Source organism: Pogona vitticeps, chromosome 4, assembly GCF_051106095.1.
Source record: "Pogona vitticeps strain Pit_001003342236 chromosome 4, PviZW2.1, whole genome shotgun sequence".
NCBI classification, from domain to species: domain Eukaryota; kingdom Metazoa; phylum Chordata; class Lepidosauria; order Squamata; family Agamidae; genus Pogona; species Pogona vitticeps.
In genome coordinates, this window is record NC_135786.1 from 229,128,092 (window position 1) to 229,149,191 (window position 21,100).

Here is a 21,100-nt window from a genome sequence, read left to right on the forward strand (position 1 = left end):
GCAAAAGCAATCACAAAAACGTCGTCGTAATGCAGTTTCATTGTAATGTGGGGCAATCGTAAAGCGGGGCACGACTGTATATGCAACAGAACGTCTACATGCTGCTTTCTCTTCCTGCAAAGGCTGCCACCCAATATTAGCCCTGCTGGATTGCACACCATGTCATAGGGAGACCATATGCCCCCTTTTAAGGAGGACAGTCCTCTATTTGATAAGAGCGGCAGAAGGGCAATACTTCTTGGGAAGTTGTCCTCCATTCAACAGGCTGTCCTGCCCATGTTTGATTTCAGGGTAAAAAACCAAAAGGAAAAAGAGCAGGAGCTTAACACTTGGACTGGACACTCCGCAGAGCTACAGGTCACCTGGCCACAGCCTCTTTCCTATTCAAGTGAGATGCATTGGAATGCTATTAAATTCCAACAATGTCTACATTTTAATCTGTATGTAGAAATTAGCACATGCATTTATACACACAAACACACCTGAGTGTCTTTGCTCTCTCTCTCTCTTTCTCTCTCTCTGATACATGCCTTACTTTTTTTGGCAATATGCACATACCCACAAATGCACCCTGCCATCTCCCTCCCTGTACAGCATTTTTGTCCAAAAGAGCAGTTCTGAATTTTTGAGTGCTCTATGACAACTAGGGACATGGTTCGGCTGCAGGTTAAACCGCAGAAGCCTCTGGGCTGCAAGGTCTGAAAACCAGCCATCATAAGATCGAATCCAAGCGACGGAGTGAGCTCCCATCGCTTGTCTCAGCTCCCGCCAACCTAGCCATTCGAAAGCATGTAAAAAGGCAAGCAGATAAATAGGGACCACCTCGGTGGGAAGGTAACAGCGTTCTGTATCTAGTCGCACTGGCCACGTGACCACAGAAACTGTCTTTGGACAAATGCTGGCTCTACGGCTTGGAGACGCTGTAGAGCACCACGCCCTAGAGTTGGACACGACTGGACTAAATATCAAGGGGAACCTTTACCTCCTTATGATGACCTATTTCATAAGGTAAAGGTAACACTCCTGAAATAGGTCCATACAAGCAGTCAAGGATTCTGCTCACCACGTGTAAGGGGCTTCCGATTCCTCAGGGACAGCCAATCATGTTTGCCTCCTTATAAACATCATGTGGTGGTGGGGATCTGTGCCTCTCCCAATAGCAGGGGTGGGCAAACCATAGGCCAGGGCATGCTGGGATAGTCTGCATCATGCAGTAACAAGAACCTGCAGGACGGGGGTGGGAACCACCGAAGAAGTCCTGTCACAAGCCAACAGAAGAGCAAAAATCCTGTTAAGATGCTCTGGAAAAAACAGCTGACTTCTCCTTTAGAAGTGGAAGAACAGATTTATATTTTAAATTATTGTTCCATCCATAGCTACTGATATGGAATAGCTGAGAAGTTATTGTGAAGCCTGGCTGAATCACTCCAGGCAATGGATTATTTGTATCTGGTTTTTGTCCCCTGCCAGGTCTCTGTGTGGACCTCCGGAGCTACTGTACCAACATCTATGCTTTTAACTAAAGCTTCACCTGTACAAACTGGCAGGTAAATATTTCAACAGATCTAGGCTGAGGTGAATTTGCAGTAAAGCTTGGAAAAATTACTTTTCCAGACTATATCTCATAGAATCTCATAGCCTGCCAGGTGGTTTTGACAGCTGTAGTCCAAAAAAGTAACTTTTTCGAGCCCCGTCTTGCAGCAAAATGCTTCTTTGTAGAGTCCTTTCCTCTATCAGTTGGTTCACTGGATTGGGTAGTGGCAGAAGCAGGAAACTCTTCCAGTATCCCATAATGCACTGTGGGACAGAAAAAGGGACTAATTCAAAGACACTGAAACCAGTAAATTAGGGTCACCTTCTACACCTTAAAGTCTTTTGAAGCAAATATTGAGTCTGTGCTGTTTCGGCCATCCGCTTGCTTTTGCTTGTTTGTTGCATATCCAAATGGAAGATTGTGCACATTTTGGGTTTTCCTCTTTTCTTAATGTATACCAGCACATGCCTTTTACAGTGGACCCTCTACTTACGGAATTAATCCGTATTGGAATGGTGGCTGCAGGTCAAAAAGTCTGTAGGTCGAGTCTCCATTGACCTACAATGCATTGAAAACCGATTAATCCCATAACTGGCCGTTTTTGTTCTATTTTTGTTCCATTTTGGTTTTTTTCTGGTCTGTAGGTCGATTCTTTGGTTGCAAGTCGAATCTAAATTTTACGGCCAGAGAAGTCTGTAACTTGAAAAGTCTGTAAGTCGAGCCGTCTGTAAGTCGAGGGTCCACTGTACATAACATAGCAGTTCGAAAGCATGCAAATGCAAGTAGATAGATAGGTATGTGGAGCCCCAGAGCAGAGACAGGAGGCGTTTTTAGGAGTGCCGTCACTCCCCGCGGTTAATAGGGAGACTCAGACAACCCCACCACCCTCTCCTCCTAAGAAAGAACACCGGAGCACAGATACACAGGAGCTGGAGGAGATCAACAGAAGTAAAGGGTGGAAACATCAAGGGGTAGACATTTGGGATCTGCTGGTGGCAAAGAGAGGGTTAAATGTAGCTACCTAGACAGATTGGGAAAAGGCGGGAAAGGAGCAACCGCCGGTGGTGGAGACAGGAGTAGGGGATATAAAAGAGGCCCGGGATGAGATCCCGGGGGGTTTGGAGATGATATGGGTCCAGGATCCCTGGACCGGTAAATGGGAGCAAGTCCGGGTGCCACATGAAGAGGCTGAGAAGCGGCGGAGACAAGGTGTACCTCAGAGACCATCTTACTGGGGTGAGTCTGAGATGAAGGAGTGGCAGAGAAAGATAAAAGGAGAGGATTGCTCGTGAGCAGGAGGCAAAAAGTGCATGGCATTTGGAGGAGCTCCGGAGGATGGGCTGCTTCCTGGACCATGGCTTGAACCCCAAGGAGAGGGATCCCCGCTATGGGGGTGGACCGGAGATGAGGAGACCCTCCCCCTTCTGACCCCCGATGAAGAAGAGGGTGAATCCCAAGAACCTGAAAAGGTGTTGGCTGGACCGTGGGATTTGAAGGACGTTAATCCGTTTTGTAAGAGTTCATGGACACCCTTGCGTGCTACGTTTCAGCTGCAAGAGAAGTTAGAAGTTCAACATGTTGATATTTCGATACCTGTTCCAAAGTTAATAAATCAAGAACACTTGTTTGAAGTTAAACAATCTCATGGTTTATTTGGGGAAAAGGAGAGCCTTATACCCGAACCTTCACAAGGTACCACCACAGTGGGAAGGTAACGGCATCCAGTGTCTAGTCATGCTGGCCATGTGACCACGGAAACTGTCTTCGGACAAACACTGGCTCTACGGCTTGGAGACGGGGATAAGCACCGCGCCCTAGAGTTGGACACGACTGGACTAAATGTCAAGGGCAACCTTTACCTTTACATGCCTTTTGGTACACACATTGCATATTTTTTGAACCAGAAAAGGCTATGCTGTAGATTAGAGACGTGCAAAGAGCAAAAGATAGTTGTGTTTTGTTTGTGAACCATGAATATTTTGGAGTCAAAGCTAGTGATCAGAGGCTGGGGCCCAGGTATCAAGGATGATGATACCTTTACATTATGCACTAATCAAGTTTGAACCAATTTATAGCAGCCCTAACAGGTCTACCAAGCTAAGTGAGTATTTTAAGGAGGAGTTTTACCAGTCCCACATCCCAAGGGGGCTCCCATGACTGAAGTAAAGGTAAAGGTTCCCCTTGACAATTTTTGTCCAGTCGTGTCCGACGCTAGGGGGCGGCGCTCATCCCGCTCTTCAAGCCATAGAGCCAGCGTTTTGTCCGAAGACAATCTTCTGTGGTCACATGGCCAGTGTGATTTAGACACGGAACGCTGTTTACCTTACCACCGAAGTGGTCCCTATTTATCTACTTGCATTTGCATGCTTTCGAACCGCTAGGTTGGCGGGAGCTGGGGCAAGCAACGGGCGCTCACTCCGTCGCATGGATTCGATCTTACGACTGCTTGGTCTTCTGACCCTGCAGCACAGGCTTCTGCAGTTTAGCCCACAGCGCCACCACGTCCCTCACTCCCATGACTGAGCATCAATTCAAACCCAAGACTCCTGACTCCTCTATCCACTACACCATACTGCTTATCCTTAATGATACCTGGCTGACAAGAAATGGCATCACCTGCTGTTATTGCAAGAATCATGCCTAGGGCAGATTCTCCAAAAACAGCCCAAAACCCAATTGCTTCCCCAACAATGGTCATAAAATGAGCTGCTGAAAGACAAATCCTCAAGTAAATGCTGGAAATGTCATTAAAAAACTGGAACTTATTATCACCTTTGGTGAACCTGTGATAAAGGAAAAAAGAAAAAGAAAAAAAGAGGAAAATACATATATGGCTTGTAAATAATATTAAAAAATGTAGATTTCAAGCCAGAACTCTTTCTATTAGGCATAATATCAGAAAGTGTTGATAAACAAAATGTATATTTAATACTGCATATTTAACAGCCGCAAGGATTATATTCGCACAATACTGGAAAAATGAAGAAACACCTACAGATCAAGAAATAATTAAAAAGATATTGGACTGCGCCGAACTGGATAGACTGACACTGAAAATCAAAGGAAAGGAAGATGCAGAATATTATCAAACATGGAACTTCTTTTATCAATGGCTAGAAGCACGTTGTATAGATTAACATCTTTTTATGTATTGTAGTTGTATTAACAAATGATTATAAGCTGAACCCAGGTGACACGATGTTAAAGAAGCATGGATGGATTTTATAAATAATAATAATAATGAACAGAAAATTTAAGAAAGAAAGAAAGAAAGAAAGAAAGAAAGAAAGAAAGAAAGGAAGGAAGAAAGGAAGGAAGGAAGGAAGGAAGGAAGGAAGGAAGGAAGGAAGGAAGGAAGGAAGGAAGGAAGGAAGGAAGGAAGGAAGGAAGGAAGGAAGGAAGGAAGGAAGGAAGGAAGGAAGGAAGGAAGGAAGGAAGGAAGGAAGGAAGGAAGGAAGGAAGGAAGGAAGGAAGGAAGGAAGGAAGGAAGGAAGGAAGGAAGGAAGGAAGGAAGGAAGGAAGGAAGGAAGGAAGGAAGGAAGGAAGGAAGGAAGGAAGGAAGGAAGGAAGGAAGGAAGGAAGGAAGGAAGGAAGGAAGGAAGGAAGGAAGGAAGGAAGGAAGGAAGGAAGGAAGGAAGGAAGGAAGGAAGGAAGGAAGGAAGGAAGGAAGGAAGGAAGGAAGGAAGGAAGGAAGGAAGGAAGGAAGGAAGGAAGGAAGGAAGGAAGGAAGGAAGGAAGGAAGGAAGGAAGGAAGGAAGGAAGGAAGGAAAGAAAGAAAGAAAGAAAGAAAGAAAGAAAGAAAGAAAGAAAGAAAGAAAGAAAGAAAGAAAGAAAGAAAGAAAGAAAGAAAAGAAAGAAAGAAAGAAAGAAAGAAAGAAAGAAAGAAAGAAAGAAAGAAAGAAAGAAAGAAAGAAAGAAAGAAAGAAAGAAAGAAAGAAAGAAAGAAAGAAAGAAAGAAAAACAAACCCTACTTTCCCAGTAGGGTCAACTTCAAAATAGAGATTACGCTCCTGGAAAATTCTCAAGCCTCAATTCAATCCTTCCCCTTTGTTCTCTTCTGTCCTGTTCCCTCAATTCTCCCATTTCATCTGCTGGCGCGCGCACAGATGTCAGTGCGCCAGTCATAGAGATCTTAAAACTAAGTTTCAGATGTTAGAAGGGTGTATTGGGTGACACTGAAGTGGACATAAGAGTGGCAGGATGTAAAATGAGCCATTGTAAGACGGGGTTTTATTGCACAGTTCAAGGATCACAAACTTATTGGAAGCCTCATTCTTTCCTCCAACGCACACATTCCACCTGCCAAAATTCTTATCTCCCAATGCCAACGTTAAAAGAAACTGGAGCCCTGGGCTCACTTCTCAAGTATAGATAGAGACTCAAGTGTTTTTGTGAGCTCAACAATGATAATGTAGCAGTCAACTGAGTTTCCCAATGTGTTGTGGTTATGTGCCATAAAGATACTTCAGAGATATGGTGGCCCTACGAATTAACGACCCCCCCCCCAAAGGTGTCGTCATCAACAGCCTCACTTAGGTCTGGCAAACCCAAGGCTGTCCTCCTTTGTTGAAATGATCCATCTTCCTTTCTTTCCTTTTGAGATTATTTTTATTTACATCTCTTGACCACTATTTTCTTTGTACATCTTTTGCGCACCTTGCACAGCAGCAATAAAAAAAAAGGAAATTCAAAAAGCATAGATGCCATTTAAAAAAAGCATCAGTAAAGGAAGATACAAACCTCGCACAACAAAACAAAAGCCGGATAAATCCACTAGTCAGAACAATAAATAAAATCATTGTCTGTTTTGGGAAAGAAAGGTTTTGACTGACACCTTTCTGCCCTCTTAAACCTTTTTCAACCATTTGTTTCCTCTTGGCACATACACATTCATTTACACATACAGGTTAATTGCTACCCACATTTCTAGGTGCATTTTTTTTCTTTCCAGTAGCTCCAAATCCACATTATTTTCAAAACTAGCTCTGTGATTTAGGTGTCTGCCTACGAAGCCAAAGACTGGAGTCTAGTTCTCCACTCTGCTTCCTTGACATGGACTGGACCTGATGATCCATAAGGTCCCATAGGGCTCTGCAGTTCTAAGATTATAATATGGATCAATATCTTTTTCAGCCCTTTCATTCCTATGTACTATTATGGGCAGCCAGGTCACCTCCAACTGTATGGTAGTCCTGTACATTAATGACTTCCAAGCTATTAAAGCCCCACTCACCTCTTGCAAACCCAAGGCTGTACCTCTACACTTCCCCAGTAGAAATTCCGGTGCAATGGACCAAGTAGCAATCTGTTGACTTTTCACAGGAATTTGAATCAGTTACCGGTACCTTCCTCTGCCTGAAGGCCCTAATCCATTCCCCCCACACACACACACAACACACACCATGTGCCAAAAAGAATTATTAGTTTTGCAAACACGGGCGTCCCTCAACTACAGCATTGTTCAGATGGATCAAATGCCAATCGTTGCAAAACCGGCTGGTCTCACATGGATGTGGGTTGAAGACTGAGCTATGAGCTCACATGTTCCCTCTCTAGTTTGCAGAACATCTTGCCCAAACCAAACACCTACACATCCCTTATTTTTACCTACGCCATCTACTCACCCTATGACCCAAGACTTCCAAGGATCAACCGACTTCGCCAAAAATAAAAAATAAAAAAAATTTCAACAGCATCTGAGAAACAAGCAGCGCTGTACAGGCTCCGAGTTACAAAGAGCGAACGAGCAGCTCGAACAGATTTTAAGAAGTTAGCACGAGAAGGACATGGCCTGTCAGCAGAACAATATGAGGTTGATATTGGGTAGAGCTCCTTTTGGAAAGCATTCTGTAACTACAGCACTAGTATAGAAAAAGGACAAGCAGCCTATAGGTCAGGCCTGTCCAATCTGTTATCCTTCAAATGTATTGGACCACCGCTCCCGTCACTTACACCAGGAAGCTAATGGTTGCCTGGGAATGATGAGAAATGTAGTCCGTACCATCTGGGGGGCACACTGGGGATGGCTGCTCTATCTATCTATCTATCTATCTATCTATCTATCTATCTATCTATCTATCTATCTATCTATCTATCTATCTATCTATCTATCTATCTATCTATCTATCTATCTGTCTATCTGTCTGTCTGTCTGTCTGTCTGTCTGTCTGTCTGTCTGTCTGTCTGTCTGTCTGTCTGTCTGTCTTATTCAGAAATATAAGAAAAGTCCTGATGGATCAGGCAGTTTTCAAATGTTTCCAAGTATTTCTTTTAAAACTTCAGTACAGTACATAAAACTAGCAGGACCTGGAAGTAAGTCACTATAAATAACTACTTGTATGTGATTGATTCCTTTGTCCAATAACTAAGGTACTGATATATTATATTACAAGTGTACCATAACAGGAAATAATGTCACTGAGCTGTTGAGGGTAGCTTTACATTTAGTTACTTTTGTAATTACAGGGCACGGTAGAGTAATATCTGCTTCAAATGTTGACTTTTGTTGTGCCTCATGGTCACACAATAGTGTTGTGGGAGTTCACGCACCAGTGACACAGATGGGTGGAGATTATGTTTTGCACCAGTAACTCACAGCATTTCAAGTAACTAAGAGTGACCTAATTAATTACTTTTGAGAAACAGGAAAGCAAAGAGTTAATTTTAAAAAGGTTACAACTCTAGTGGTAACTTCCTACTTTTTCAGTCCTTGGAAGGTTTGCACAGTAACAAATTACTTCCTCACCTTCAAGCACCACAACTGGAACGGTTTAGAGCCCACGAGTGATGCTTTGTTGGAGATTCCACACAGTGCTTGAGACACACAGTCTAGGCATTCTGTGGCGTGGTCCACTGAAGAATAGTGAATGAAGTTTGCAAATGTCATCCATTGGCCAGATGAAAAAAAAACCCTCAGGCAAAAACTGCCTCAGCAAATTGCTGTGAGGTTACTTTTGTGCCCTAGGCAATATAACACAGGCACCAAAGACATGTGCACTGTTGGTGATCCATAAAGACAAGAAGCAACAATGATGTGGCACACTCTGATTGTTAATACCTTGCTAACATCCACAGAGATGCACTGGAAATTTTTGGTGGGTTCGTGATATTTAAGGACTGGTTTTACCATTGCTATCCCCCAAGTGAGTTTCCATGGCCAAGCAAGGGATTTCAACCCAGTCTCCCAAACCCACATCAGCTGCACCTTCCCTCGTCTCAACCCTAATTATGCTAATCTCCAATACATGCACCTTGCAGCAGCAATAAAAAAAGGAAATTGAAAAAACATAGATACCATTTAAAAAATCATCAGACTTAAGGGTGACTTAATTACACCCTTAAGTCACTCTATGCAAGTTTTTCTGTCCTGCTAGATGAGAATGAAAAGCAAAGCTCAGAAAGCTACTTTTCGAAAAACTTGGTGGTCTACACGGCCGTGTTTAAAAAGCACCAATGGTAATTATTAGAAGTTGGAAAAGTAACTGGTTATACTTATTGCACAGCTTTTTGTTACTTTTATTTGAAAAAAAAATAAGATTGACAAGACAATATCATGAAACTTGTTAGAGGACTTCTGGAATGCCCTAAAATGTCCATTAAAAGTAACCTTTAGCGTAACTAGGAGATAGCACCCATTACATCAATAACTTCATTCCTGCTATTCATATTTCTTATGAAATATAATTCAGCTACAGTGGTACCTCAACTTAAGAACTTAATCCGTATTGGGACTGCATTCTTAAGTCGAAACATTCTTAAATCGAAGCACCATTCCCCATAGGACTGCACTGAAAACCATTTAATCTGTATCTGCTGTTTTTCATTCTTAAGTCAAGGAGCTGTTCTTAAGTCGAGGCACTGTTCTTAAGTCGAAGCATTAGTTCCCATAGGAACTAATCCGTATCTACCACTAGGGGGCGAATTTTTAATTTTTTTTCTTCTTTTGACCTAAGGTGAACTTAGGTCAAAAAAAGGGCAGGAAAGGTTTTTTTCCCTTTTTTTTTAGTTCTTAAGTCGAGGCTCGATTCTCAAGTCGAAGCAACTTTTTGCAAATGGAACCATTCTTAACTCGAATCGTTCTTCTGTAGGGATGTTCTCAAGTCGAGGTACCGCTGTATATCCTTCTTTCCCCAAAAGTAACAAAGTTTCCAGCTGCAAACTCTGGTTAAAAGTAACTTTCCAAGCTCTAGGCTACACAGAAGGAACTTCAGTTTTGAGGAAACACTTGGCAAAGTGCCGTCTAACAGAGTCACTCTTAAATCTGCATTTGAAGCACTGCAGAAAAGTTTGAAGTGGCATCTGGGTAAGGAATCAATGCTGAGGCTCAAGGATTTCAGAGTGAGATATTGATTCTGGGTATGTAAGTATTGTACAATGTACAGACCAGCACTCAGAAGCCCTAAAAGCAAGAATAGCAGCTATGAGTCTCCATTTCTCTTTGGCCTCCTGTTCCTATCGGCCATCGCCAGCAAAGCCCTATGAATCACTGAGTCCAGACCCTCTCAAGGAGACACAATGGGAATTAATCTCCCAAGCTCTGGCTCCACAGCCAGAGACCTAAACCCATGAGATGTTATGTGGGTTATAGTCCTGAAACATCTGTAAGAACGCAGCTGCCCACCCGAGTCATAAAGGAAAAGTCAATCCGCATCTTCCTCGAGGTCAGCCGGTGCCAAGTGCAGCAAAGAATCAAAACCACAAGATGTTTTCAGATGCAGAATCTAGATAAGCTGAGGGGCTCAGGATGAGCATCTGCTCAGACATAAGGGGATGATCAGCTTTTCCCTGAACGAAATCTAGCCAACTCAGCCTACCATAAGTGGCCTGGAATGTGGCAGATGCAAAGAGCTTGGGTAATTACAACCAGCTGCCAAGAAGTGCATAAAGAGAGAGGGGAAGATGTTTGGGCTGCAACCTGTAACCACTGTGAAGTGGCTATGGCTAGATAAATGCAGCTTGATCCTGCTGAATGGCTCAGTGGTTTAGGTATCTGGGCTGGGAGTTCAATTCCCCACTAGGAGAAGAGCTAGCCTGTGTTGCCTTGGGCAAGCTGCACCGTCCCAGGGTGCCCCCAGAGGAAGGGAGTGGTAAACCACTTCTGTGTGTTCTCTACCTAGAACACCCTGGAAAGGGTCACCATAGGTCAGAATTGATTTGACAGCACATGATTCTTAGTAGCTGTGGGAACCCGGGATTGTGCCTACGGTGAGGAGAGCCACCCCACGACTTTTTTCTGGGGCAAAGCAGCAAATGTCATGTCATGCTTCCCCAAGTCAAGGCACGTAATCTCCTAAACCCACCGTGTTCTGTTGACATGCAAAGGTGCAGAGAAAAGGAAAGAGAGGTTGCAATGAAAAGCTTGAGTGAGAATGGATTAGTATGATTACTTTTTGTGACTACAGCTCTCAGCATCTCCCAGTGAGCCTGGGTGCAGGCCATGCTGGGATTGTGTGTGTGTGTGTGTGTGTGTGTGTACATATACATACATATATATATATATATATATACACATACATATATACATACATACATATGTGTGTGTGTGTATATGTATGTACACACACACACACACACAAATCCCAGCATCTCTGATCCAGCATGGCCTGCACCCGGCCTCGCTACACACACACACACACTCACTCACTCACTACCCTGGGGGGAGAGCAAGAGATATTTAAAAAACTCCACAGAACAACTCTCTGAGCTCTGGACAGCATCACGGATAGCTCCTAGAGGCAAGCCAACAAAGTTGCCAGTGGAAGGGAAGTCAAAACCCTAATTCCAACTCGAGGGGAGAATTTCATTCTCAAGTTCCTTGACCTGGAAACGCTGCCTCTTTAGATTATCAGGTTAGAAGAATTTATAAGCATGTCGCTAATCAGCTCACTTCAGTGAAAGAACTACTAATGCTTCGAGCCAAGAAAGCATTTACGATCAGAAGTCCCTGGAACTGGTGTATTTCTCCTAAGGCAAGAGGGACTTAGCGGCTTACAGCCAGCCTTGCATTTTCGGAGGTGGGAACCTTCCATTTCCTCTCCAGTTCAGCAAGGATCGCCATGTCTATCTCTCTTTACAGTACATCCCCATGTTCCTGCAGGTAAACATAAAGGTTCCCCTTGACATTTAGTCTAGTCGTGTCCGACTCTAGGGTGCGGTGCTCATCCCCGTCTCCAAGCCGTAGAGCCAGTGTTTGTCCGAAGACAGTTTCTGTGGTCATGTGGCCAGCGTGACTAGACATGGAATGTGATTACCTTCCCACTGAGGTGGTACCTATTTATCTACTCGCATTTACACGCTTTCGAACTGCTAGGTTGGCAAGAGCTGGGATGAGCAACAGGAGCTCACTCCGTCGCGTGGATTCGATCTTACGACTGCTGGTCTTCCGACCTTGTAGCCCAGAGGCTTCTGCAGTTTAACCCGCGGTGTCACCACATCCCCATGTTCCTGCATACAGCATTTATTTTATTTCTTTTCTATATTGTATTTCAGTCTGAGGACAACCAGAATGATCTATTGCATGAGTACAAGAATCAAAGACATTAGATTCATATAACAAATGCAACCATCTAAACAAGGAGAACATGTGGCACCACAAAGTTGTGGAAATACAGAAAACATTAGCCTTCCGAGACACAATCCCTCCTTATATCTGCTCCCTGCCGAAACATCATATTTGGAAAGGATTTAGGAAGGGAGTTCCAGAGCAGAGGGTCATCAACGTTAAAGGATCTCTTTCTAACAGTCTAAAACACTTGGCCAAATCTTCGTGTTTCTGTGCTCCTTCCCCCATACAGATTTTTTAAAAAAGAAAAACTAGTTTGAAAAAGAATTCTGCAAAACTAAATTCTACAGAATTGCCCAATTCTGCTAGTCCCCATAAAGTACCACTAACCTATAAAAGTTGCCATGTGCTTGAGTTATTGTGTAGGGCTGGAGTTGGATGCTTAGATATTCTAATTGATTGGCGTTCCAGAGAAATTACCGTATTTTTCGCACCATAAGACGCACTTTTTTCCACAAAACAGGGGGGTGGAAAGTCTGTGCGTCTTATGGAGTGAAGAAAACAGATTATATTTTCTTGTTTTCTTCTCCTAAAAAAATGGTGCGTCTTATGGAAAGGTGCGTCTTATGGAGCGAAAAATATGGTACTTTCTTAAAGAAGTTTACAATCAGATAATACAGAAGCAATATTCCAGAATTTCAGCATATGCGGTTTCTGGACTACAGTTCCCACAGTTCCCCAGGCAGCAAATAAATCACTAAATGGAAGAAGTAATTAAGAGCCCCAATCAGTTCAATACTGATAGCATTGTTACTCTTTAGATCAGTGCATATTCCAATCTCATGATCTGAAAACCTTGAGGATTCAAAAGGGAAATAGCTAAACCAATGATTTCCATAAATTGTTATCTTATGTTCCACCAATCATTCCTACCATGTCACCACCAACAAAAAATATTACTGTAAACTACTAAGTGGGGCAGGTAAAAAAGGATAAGAAGAAATGCTGAGACCTGAATCCAGTGACTAGCTCCAACTAGATTAAGTCCTTTCAAACAGATTTCCATTACTGTTGAATTACCATGTCCTACCACTCTAGTTGATGGCAGAAAGTGAGGAGGAATTAAGGAACCTTGTAATGAGGGTGAAAGAGGAGAGCACAAAAATGGTCTGAAGTTCAACATAAAAAAAAAATAAGATCATGGCCACTGGTCCCATCACCTCCTGGCAAATAGAAGGGGAAGATATGGAGGCAGTGACAGATTTTACTTTCTTGGGCTCCATGATCACTTCAGATAATGACAGCAGCCACGAAATTAAAAGACGCCTGCTTCTTGGGAGGAAAGTGATGACAAACCTTGACAGCATCTTAAAAAGCAGAGAGATCACCTTGCCAACAAAGGTCCGAATAGTCAAAGCTATGGTTTTTCCTGTAGTGACGTATGGAAGTGAGAGCTGGACCATAAAGAAAGCTGACTGCCGAAGAATTGATGCTTTTGAACTGTGGTGCTGGAGGAGACTCTTGAGAGTCCCCTGGACTGCAAGAAGAAGAAACCTATCAGTTCTAAAGGAAATCAATCCTGAGTGCTCACTGGAAGGACAGATCCTGAAGCTGAGGCTCCAATATTTTGGCCATCTCGTGAGAAGACTCCTTGGAAAAGACTCTGATGTTGGTAAAGGGTGAGGGCAAGAGGAGAAGGGGACGACAGAGGACGAGAGGGTTGGACAGTGTCATCGAAGCAACCGACATGACTTTGACCCAACTCCGGGAGTCAGTGGAAGACAGAAGGGCCTGGTGTGCTCTGTTTCATGGGGTCACAAAGAGTCAGACACAACTTAACGACTACACAACAACAACCACTCTAGTTGGGACTAACTTTTTTGGCTTTCTTGCTTTGGTTGAGGTTGGACTTGATGACTCTTGGGTACTCTCCCAGCTTTACAATTCTATCAAGTCCTGCATGTCCAGTTTCCTGCCACCAGGTTACAACCAGCATGCCAAAAGTTGTCAGATGGATGATCGTAATGGGGGCTCAGCAAAATATGGCACATATCTCCTGCAAATGGATGCAGAATTAGAGGGAGAGTGAACGCTGTGTAATTAGAATGCATTTTAGTTCTAGCTGACCTCAATATCCTGTTTAGCTGAGCTCAGTATCCCATCCATGTGCCACTAGCTAAGAACCACTGGTTTAAAGTACAAGCATTTTAAACAGTGCTGATTTCCTTAACTGTTGTTTGCTTAAAAGAAAAGTGGAAGGAGGAACTGGAAAAGATGACCTATTATAACCACCCAACTTACTTGCACCTCAATGGAGTCAAAATTTTCTTGTTCCTGTTCCTCTTTAAAGGAGACAATGAGGTTCTTGTCTAGCTTTCTGGCTTCTTAATATGTCTTCTAATCCTCTGAGTGGTTCATACCCACCATCCCAAAGTGACAGATCAGGAATTCAGAAAAGTGTGTATGAAAAAAGCACATAAAATATTAGGATTTATTAAATAACAGGCTGAGCGGGGAGGGGAATGTCCACTAGAACAATTTGCTTTTTTCTATCAGGTTCGAAGGAGTCATGAGATACTCGCGTTTCTCAAAAGGGGAAATGGGCTTTAAACAGCTTGAGGAAGACGACATCATTTCGTAAACCCTCTAATCCTGTCACGGCAGTCTAACTAAAATGTATAGGCACCTAAGCCAATGTAAACACCCAATCTAGCCTATGTACAGAACCGGCTTGGGCATTAGGCGAAGTCAAGCACCCACTTAAGGCGGAAAAAGGCATCAAAGTGCTGGTGGAAGACCCCTCTCCCATAAGGACAGACTCCTACAACATAAACCAGCTTGATGATTCCAACTCTGGGAGAAGATGCTGAACGAAACCCTCTTTTCTGCATCTCCAGCAGCCCTGTTGTGGCTGCCAAAACACGCAGCTAGCACAAAGGAGCATTTGATTTCCTCTCGCACAAGGATAAGCCCTCTTGTCACAAAGAAGGTGATCTCCACCTCACTCAACTGCGAGCTGGAGATTGCCCAAGAATGGCTGAACAGCAATGAGCGCTCTGCCACCGTGAACAGGATTCTGCCATTGTCCCGTTGATGGGATTCAAGTCCCATTCAGCCTCCAGTCCTGTCAGCTTCTCTGAATGCAACAGAAAGAAAAGGCCAACTCCGTTCCTTGCCTCGGGAAGCAAAATGTCTCAGTTTGGCCCAGCCTTGACAGCATTTCAGCTCCGACCACTTGATTCTGCTTTTCCATGCACACTCCCTGCCAAATTCTTCCTGCCAGAGGGAGACCACAGCTGCGATACAAGGAGATCAGCACACGGGATCTGAAGGCCTTAGGAATAGACCTCAACAGATGGGAAACCTTGACCTCTGAGCGTTCAGTCTGGAGGCAGGTGGTGCAGCATGGCCTCTCCCAATTTGAAGAGACACTTGTCCAGCAGGCTGAGGCAAAGACACAATCCTGAAACCAGCAAAATCAGGGAGCTGGACAAGGGACAGATTGTATTTGTCTTCAGTGTGGAAGGGATTGTCACTCTCGAATTGGCCTCCTCAGCCACACTAGACACTAGTCCTCCATTCAGAGCATGTTACCATAGTCTCTCAAGACTGAAGGATGCTTATTTTAACCCTGCCAAATTAGGGGATAAACCATCCCTAAAGGCAAATAATCCAAGAAACCAAATGAACCCCCTCCCCTTTCCTGATCTCCTGTCCCTGCCCCAGCCAGAACCGGAACCCTTAACCTCTTCCCCAGGTCCAAAAGGCCAAAGCACTATAAATCAAGAAGGCAGCTATCAAACTGCCACGACCCTGTCCCTTTATTTCAGCTCTGGTCTGTTTCCTAGGAAGGCCAGCCCAATGGATTTGGGGTTGACACCCAGGGAAAGGGGAATGCGTCATCTGCAACCTCATCCATTGTGAGTAAGTGAGGGAACACAGTGCATCAGGATAGGATCCCACATTGTGAAACTTCCCCTTGCAGCAGAGAAGGGAGCGGAGGCCAAGCATTCTCCTACAGCCACTACATCTTTAAACACGATTAAAAGCATCACTGGGCCGTCTGTTGTTTATAATTCTCAAGCCAAAAGCAGCACAGAGCAAATATATTGGAAGGAGAGAGAGAGAGAGAGAGAGAGAGAGAGAGAGAGAGAGTTCTCTGACTTGAAGGAAGACATTTCTGTTTCTCAAGGCAAGCAGACTGCAACCTCTTCCACCTTCTAAATTCTAGAGATTATTATACTCCTTCAGGAGCCAAATTAAACATCTGTAGCTCCTTCAAGAGCAATGGAAGCAACTAAGCCCTGCAGATGTTCCTTTTTAAGCCTCCAGCTCCCATCAAGCCCAATCACAATAGCCCATGATGAAGAACCATAGAAGGTACAGTCCAAGAACATCTGGAGAGGCCACAGTCACCCTCCCTGGTCAAAGGCTGGGCCCTTCCTGTCTCCTTAACCAGTTCTCCCTTTCTCTTCCCACCTCCAAAGGAAGGGAACTTCATGAGAGTTCCCAAGTCTGCCATTTTGAGTGCCTTAATGTAGCTTAGATTAGGCATCCTTCAGTCTCGAGAGACGATGGTCACGTGCTCTGTATGGAGGACTTGGAACAGCGTCTAGTGTGGCTGAGGAGGCCAATTCGAGAGTGACCATCCCTTCCACACTGAAAACAAAGACAATCTCTCCCCTGTCCATCTCCCTTATTTTGCTTGTTTCGGGACTGCCTCTTTGCCTCGGCCTGCTGGACGAGGGTCTCTTCAAATTGGGAGCACTCATGCAGATTTGGACATTCTCTTACACCAGTCACCAGGGACCAAAAGCAGATTTGGAAAGTCATCAGACAGAACCCTTTCAAGCTGAGAGACCCAGAGGAATTTTTCCTGGCCAGGAAGAGGGGGTGAGAAAAAGCCGCACAACTGTACGTTCACATAATTTGAATGCATCGTGAATGCCACACTGCATCTCTCTCTGTGTGTAATGAATAAGAAAGAATTTTAGGACTGGGGAAGCATGCGGCCTCCACACCATGCAGACACCAACAGCTGGGAGAAACTGGGCACAATTCAAGTATCTGCTCTTGGGCAGATTGCATGATTGTCAGACTTCAACCCTATAATCGACTGGCAGTTTTACAGAGAAAAGGCAGGCAATGCATGGCAGTGATTGGAATGCTGGGCTACAACCCAGGAGTCTTGAGTTCAAATCCCCGCCTGGCCATGAAACTCACTCTCTAGAGCAGTGGTCCCCAACCTTGGGCCTCCAGATGTTCTTGGAATACAACTCCCAGAAGCCTTCACCACCACCTCCGATGGCCAGGGTTTCTGGGAGCTGAAGTCCAAGAACATCTGGTGGCCAAAGGTAGGGGACCACTGCTCTAGAGGACAATGGAAGGTCGAAGATTTGTTACTTTTCAGGTCTGATGAGGTCTATGGGCTCGTGCAGGGTCATACTCAATACATCTGTCCGTGATGAGACCCAATACCTTAGCAAACCTTCCTGTAACAACATGTAGCCAGAAAGGACTTAAGACCCAGACTCCCTCACACTATGTACTTTTCCTCACTCTATTTTTTCTTTTCTCCCAACCGTCTTCCTTTTTACACCGGCTTGATGAAGAGAGTGTCCCCAAATTTGAGCCAGCGTTCACTTTTTGTGCATTTCTGGTTGGCCATTATCCGAGTAACTTCTTCACATGCCTTTTTGAACTAAGTCATTTTTGTGGGAGTGTGGCTCTTTCCTGCTTTTGCTTGGGCCACTCACAGGCTCTCCGCCTAACCTACCTCACAACACTGTTTTAAAGATAAAATGGAGAAGAGAGCTCGCTGGAGGAAAACCAGAAGAGAAATGCAACTAATGAATAAATACATTAAAAACTCCCTCCCACCCACCATTGCACAGCATAACAAGTACACTATCCTCTCCTAAGATCCAGGCATACCTACCTAGCTAGCAGTAAGGAATGACTGACAATGTAGTAAAGACATACATTGGGTTGGCCACGCGGACTCAACTGGCTTTTGGGCAGCACCCTGAGCTTTGGAGGAACTGATCTTCAAGTCAACAAAAGCAGCAGTGCATATAAGTGTGAGCTTCCTTGTTTTAGGGACATGGTGTTTTAGGGACGTGGTGGCACTGCGGGTTAAACCTTTGCTTCCTTGTTTTATTTATGTTTATTCTTTATTTCATTTTGTTTCTATGTTACCTTTCTCCCAGCGAAGGGACCCAAAGCAGCTGAGAAAGGAATACAGTGGCACCTTGCTAGATAGTTACCCCTCATGACAGTTTTTTCGTTAGACATTGACTTTTTGTGATCGCTATAGCGATTCGCAAAACAGTGATTCCTATGGGGGAATTTCGCTGGACAGTGTTTGGTCCCTGCTTTGCAAACCGATTTTCGCTAGATGACGATTTTGACAGCTCCCTCCGCATTCGCAAAACGGGTGTTTTCGGGATCTAAGCTTTGCAAGACAGTGATTTAAACAGCTGGTCGGCGGTTTGCAAAGTGGCTTTCCTATGGCCGATCTTTGCTAGACAACGACGATTCTTCCCCATCGGAACGTATTAAACAGGTTCCAGTGCATTCCAATGGGGAAATGCTTTTCTCTAGACAATGATTTCTCTAAACAGCGATTTCAGTGGAATGGATTATCATCGTCTAGCGAGGCATCACTGCAAATTAAAGCACAAACACACACACACACACACACACACACACACAGAGAGAGAGAGAGATGAGGGAGTAAGGGCCAAAAGATTCAAACCCCAGGGACTTTCTGGGAAATAATTCCTGTGTTTTAATGCAAAGTACCTGCGGGTATCTTGGTTCTGAATTGCCAGTTAACAGCCATTAGCTTGGCAAAATACCTGCTCCTGGCTTGTTGATATGGACCCCATCCAGCTGCCTAGATTTTTGGACTTTCCTTTTATTGGGGGGGGGGGGGGGTTTGTGCTGGTGATGGCCACTATTATGATGAGTGCCCGCACTGCTAAATTCACCACCGGAAGCAACAACAACAAAACTTACAGCCAACTGAACCAGTAGTACAATGCAAGCTCATCTGTGGGAGCCGCGTGCCTTTAACGTGAAACACATCTCAGAATAAGGAAAGGGACTGAGATCCATCTAAATTTAGTGCCGCAAGCCTAGACCTGCTAAAATCAATGTGACTTGTGTCAACATTGATTAACAAATCCTGTCTCCATGTCAACAGGACTTACTCCAGCAAGGGCTAACTTTGGATTATAGCTTTCCCTGAAGTGAGGAGAGATTTGCAGATACCTTGGATGGCCGGAAAGACAGCAAGCAGATTCTAAACAAACCGACTCTTTAATTCTCCCTAAAATGAAGCTGAAGCAACAAACTAAAGCATTCACACTCCTCGGAAAAGGTTATAAAGCCATGAAAAGTGGAGGGCTAGGAAAAGAGGACGCTTTACAAAGGGAGGGGGATTAACTCAATAGCAGAAGCCACGGCCTTAAGTTTCCAAGACCCCCCTGAGCAGGGCTATCCATGGAAGGCCCTGCCGGAGGTCATTCCTTGAGAGGGGTCGCCATGGGGTGGGAGCCACGGGAGGGCAGGCGACCACAACGCCAGCATTTTTTGGGGGGCGGGAAGCTAATGATGTGGGGTCTAACACGTCCCCCGCCACTAGGATGCCGGTGCAATCCTTTCCCTCAGTCCCCCCACCCCCCAAAATCAGGATCCGGCAGTGAGTGATGGGGGGAAGGAAGAGTAAGCCGAGGTCTCTCCGCCCGCCGCTCCCAGCCTCTCCAACCTGCGCTGCTTTGGGCACCTCCGCAGCCCGGTTCGAAACCGGCCTACAGGCGGGTCATCATCCCCTTCCCCCTCCATCCCCATCATCAAAGGGAGGGGGGGAAGAGCGAAGATCTCCCCCAAATCTTTTTTTAATCATTTTTTATTTTATTTATTTATTTTTTTGCATAGCTGGCCCGACCTTCCCCCTTTCCCGGAGCCACCTCCGGAAAGCCACTCTGCAAAAGCACACGCCTGAAGCCTCTCTGCTCAGGCGGCGACCTGCTCCACGCTTCCCCGCGAGTAAGCCGCCGTCCAACGCCGCCTGCCGAGGAGTCACCGTATACGGACTCCTGAGGGATTGGGGCCATAGGAAGCCAGCCCCCCCTCCCGCGGGGGGAGGGGGGAGAATTGATTTTCCTTGGAAGAGACATCACCGCTTCTTCCCTTCCCCGATCCTACCTGGTTTTGGCTGGATCCAAACAGCCCCCCCTCCCCAAAATGCAAAGCCCCTCCTTCCCCCCCCAAAAAAACACCCAACCCCAAGCAAGGATGCTGCCCTGAGAGACGCGGTCTGCGCCCACATGCACGGCGAGCGCTTTGAATGACTAGTCGGGAAAAGATTGGGGGGGGGGAGAGAGATCGGGAGAGCAACCACGCAAAAGGGAGGACCCACCGGGCGAAGGACTCGCAAGCCGACCGAGGCGAGGTCCTCCTCGCGAGGAGGCCCGGCCGTACTCACCGCTTTCGGGGCGCCCAGACCGCCGACCTGCCGCCGGGCTGGGGCATCGGCCACTGAAGGTCAACCTGGCAAGGCTGGTGGGGTTTTTTTTGGGGGGGGGGGGAAGGAAGCGATCGAAAGGGAGCCGAGAAGGAAACCTGCCTGCCTGCCTGCCTCCCCGCGAAGGCAAGCGAAGCTTCCGGGTTGACCCGTCCCGACGTCACTTGCTACAGGTTTGCAACGCGGAGGAGGCGGCGGCGGCGGCGAGCATCAGCCGGAGAGAGATAGCTATAAAAGGAAGAGACTCGTAAAAGGAGGAGGAGGAGGAAGACGACGAGTCGCGCACTTTCGAGTGCCTCGCTCTTCAAGCGCTTTCTGGCACAGGAAGGATCGTTGCACACGTTCAACCGATCTCCCGGGTCAGGGGCTGCGACTCCGAGTTGGCGTTGCCCCCCAAGGGTCACAAACGGAGAAGATGCCCTAACCGGGAGGCGGATCTATTGCTGATTTTTTTTAAGGAAAAGGAAGGCTAATGCCTCTCGAGGCTCTGATCATCCTCCCTTACTGTGTGGCTTCTTCTTTTAGGAAAATGTAG

General features: G+C 45.4%; 1 protein-coding gene across 3 annotated transcripts in view; it reads right to left on the reverse strand.

Annotated features, from left to right (window-relative positions):
• CYRIB (CYFIP related Rac1 interactor B) overlaps positions 1-20,707 on the reverse strand; it is a 101,979-nt gene extending 81,272 nt beyond the window's left edge. For 2 of the 3 annotated variants that reach the window (XM_078391651.1, XM_072999329.2), the window contains exon 1: positions 20,527-20,707. The gene's annotated coding sequence lies outside the window, so the exon portion shown is untranslated. The remainder of the gene's footprint in view (positions 1-20,526) is intronic. The other variant, XM_072999334.2, reaches the window with a different exon arrangement.
• Between the last annotated feature and the right edge of the window lie 393 nt (positions 20,708-21,100).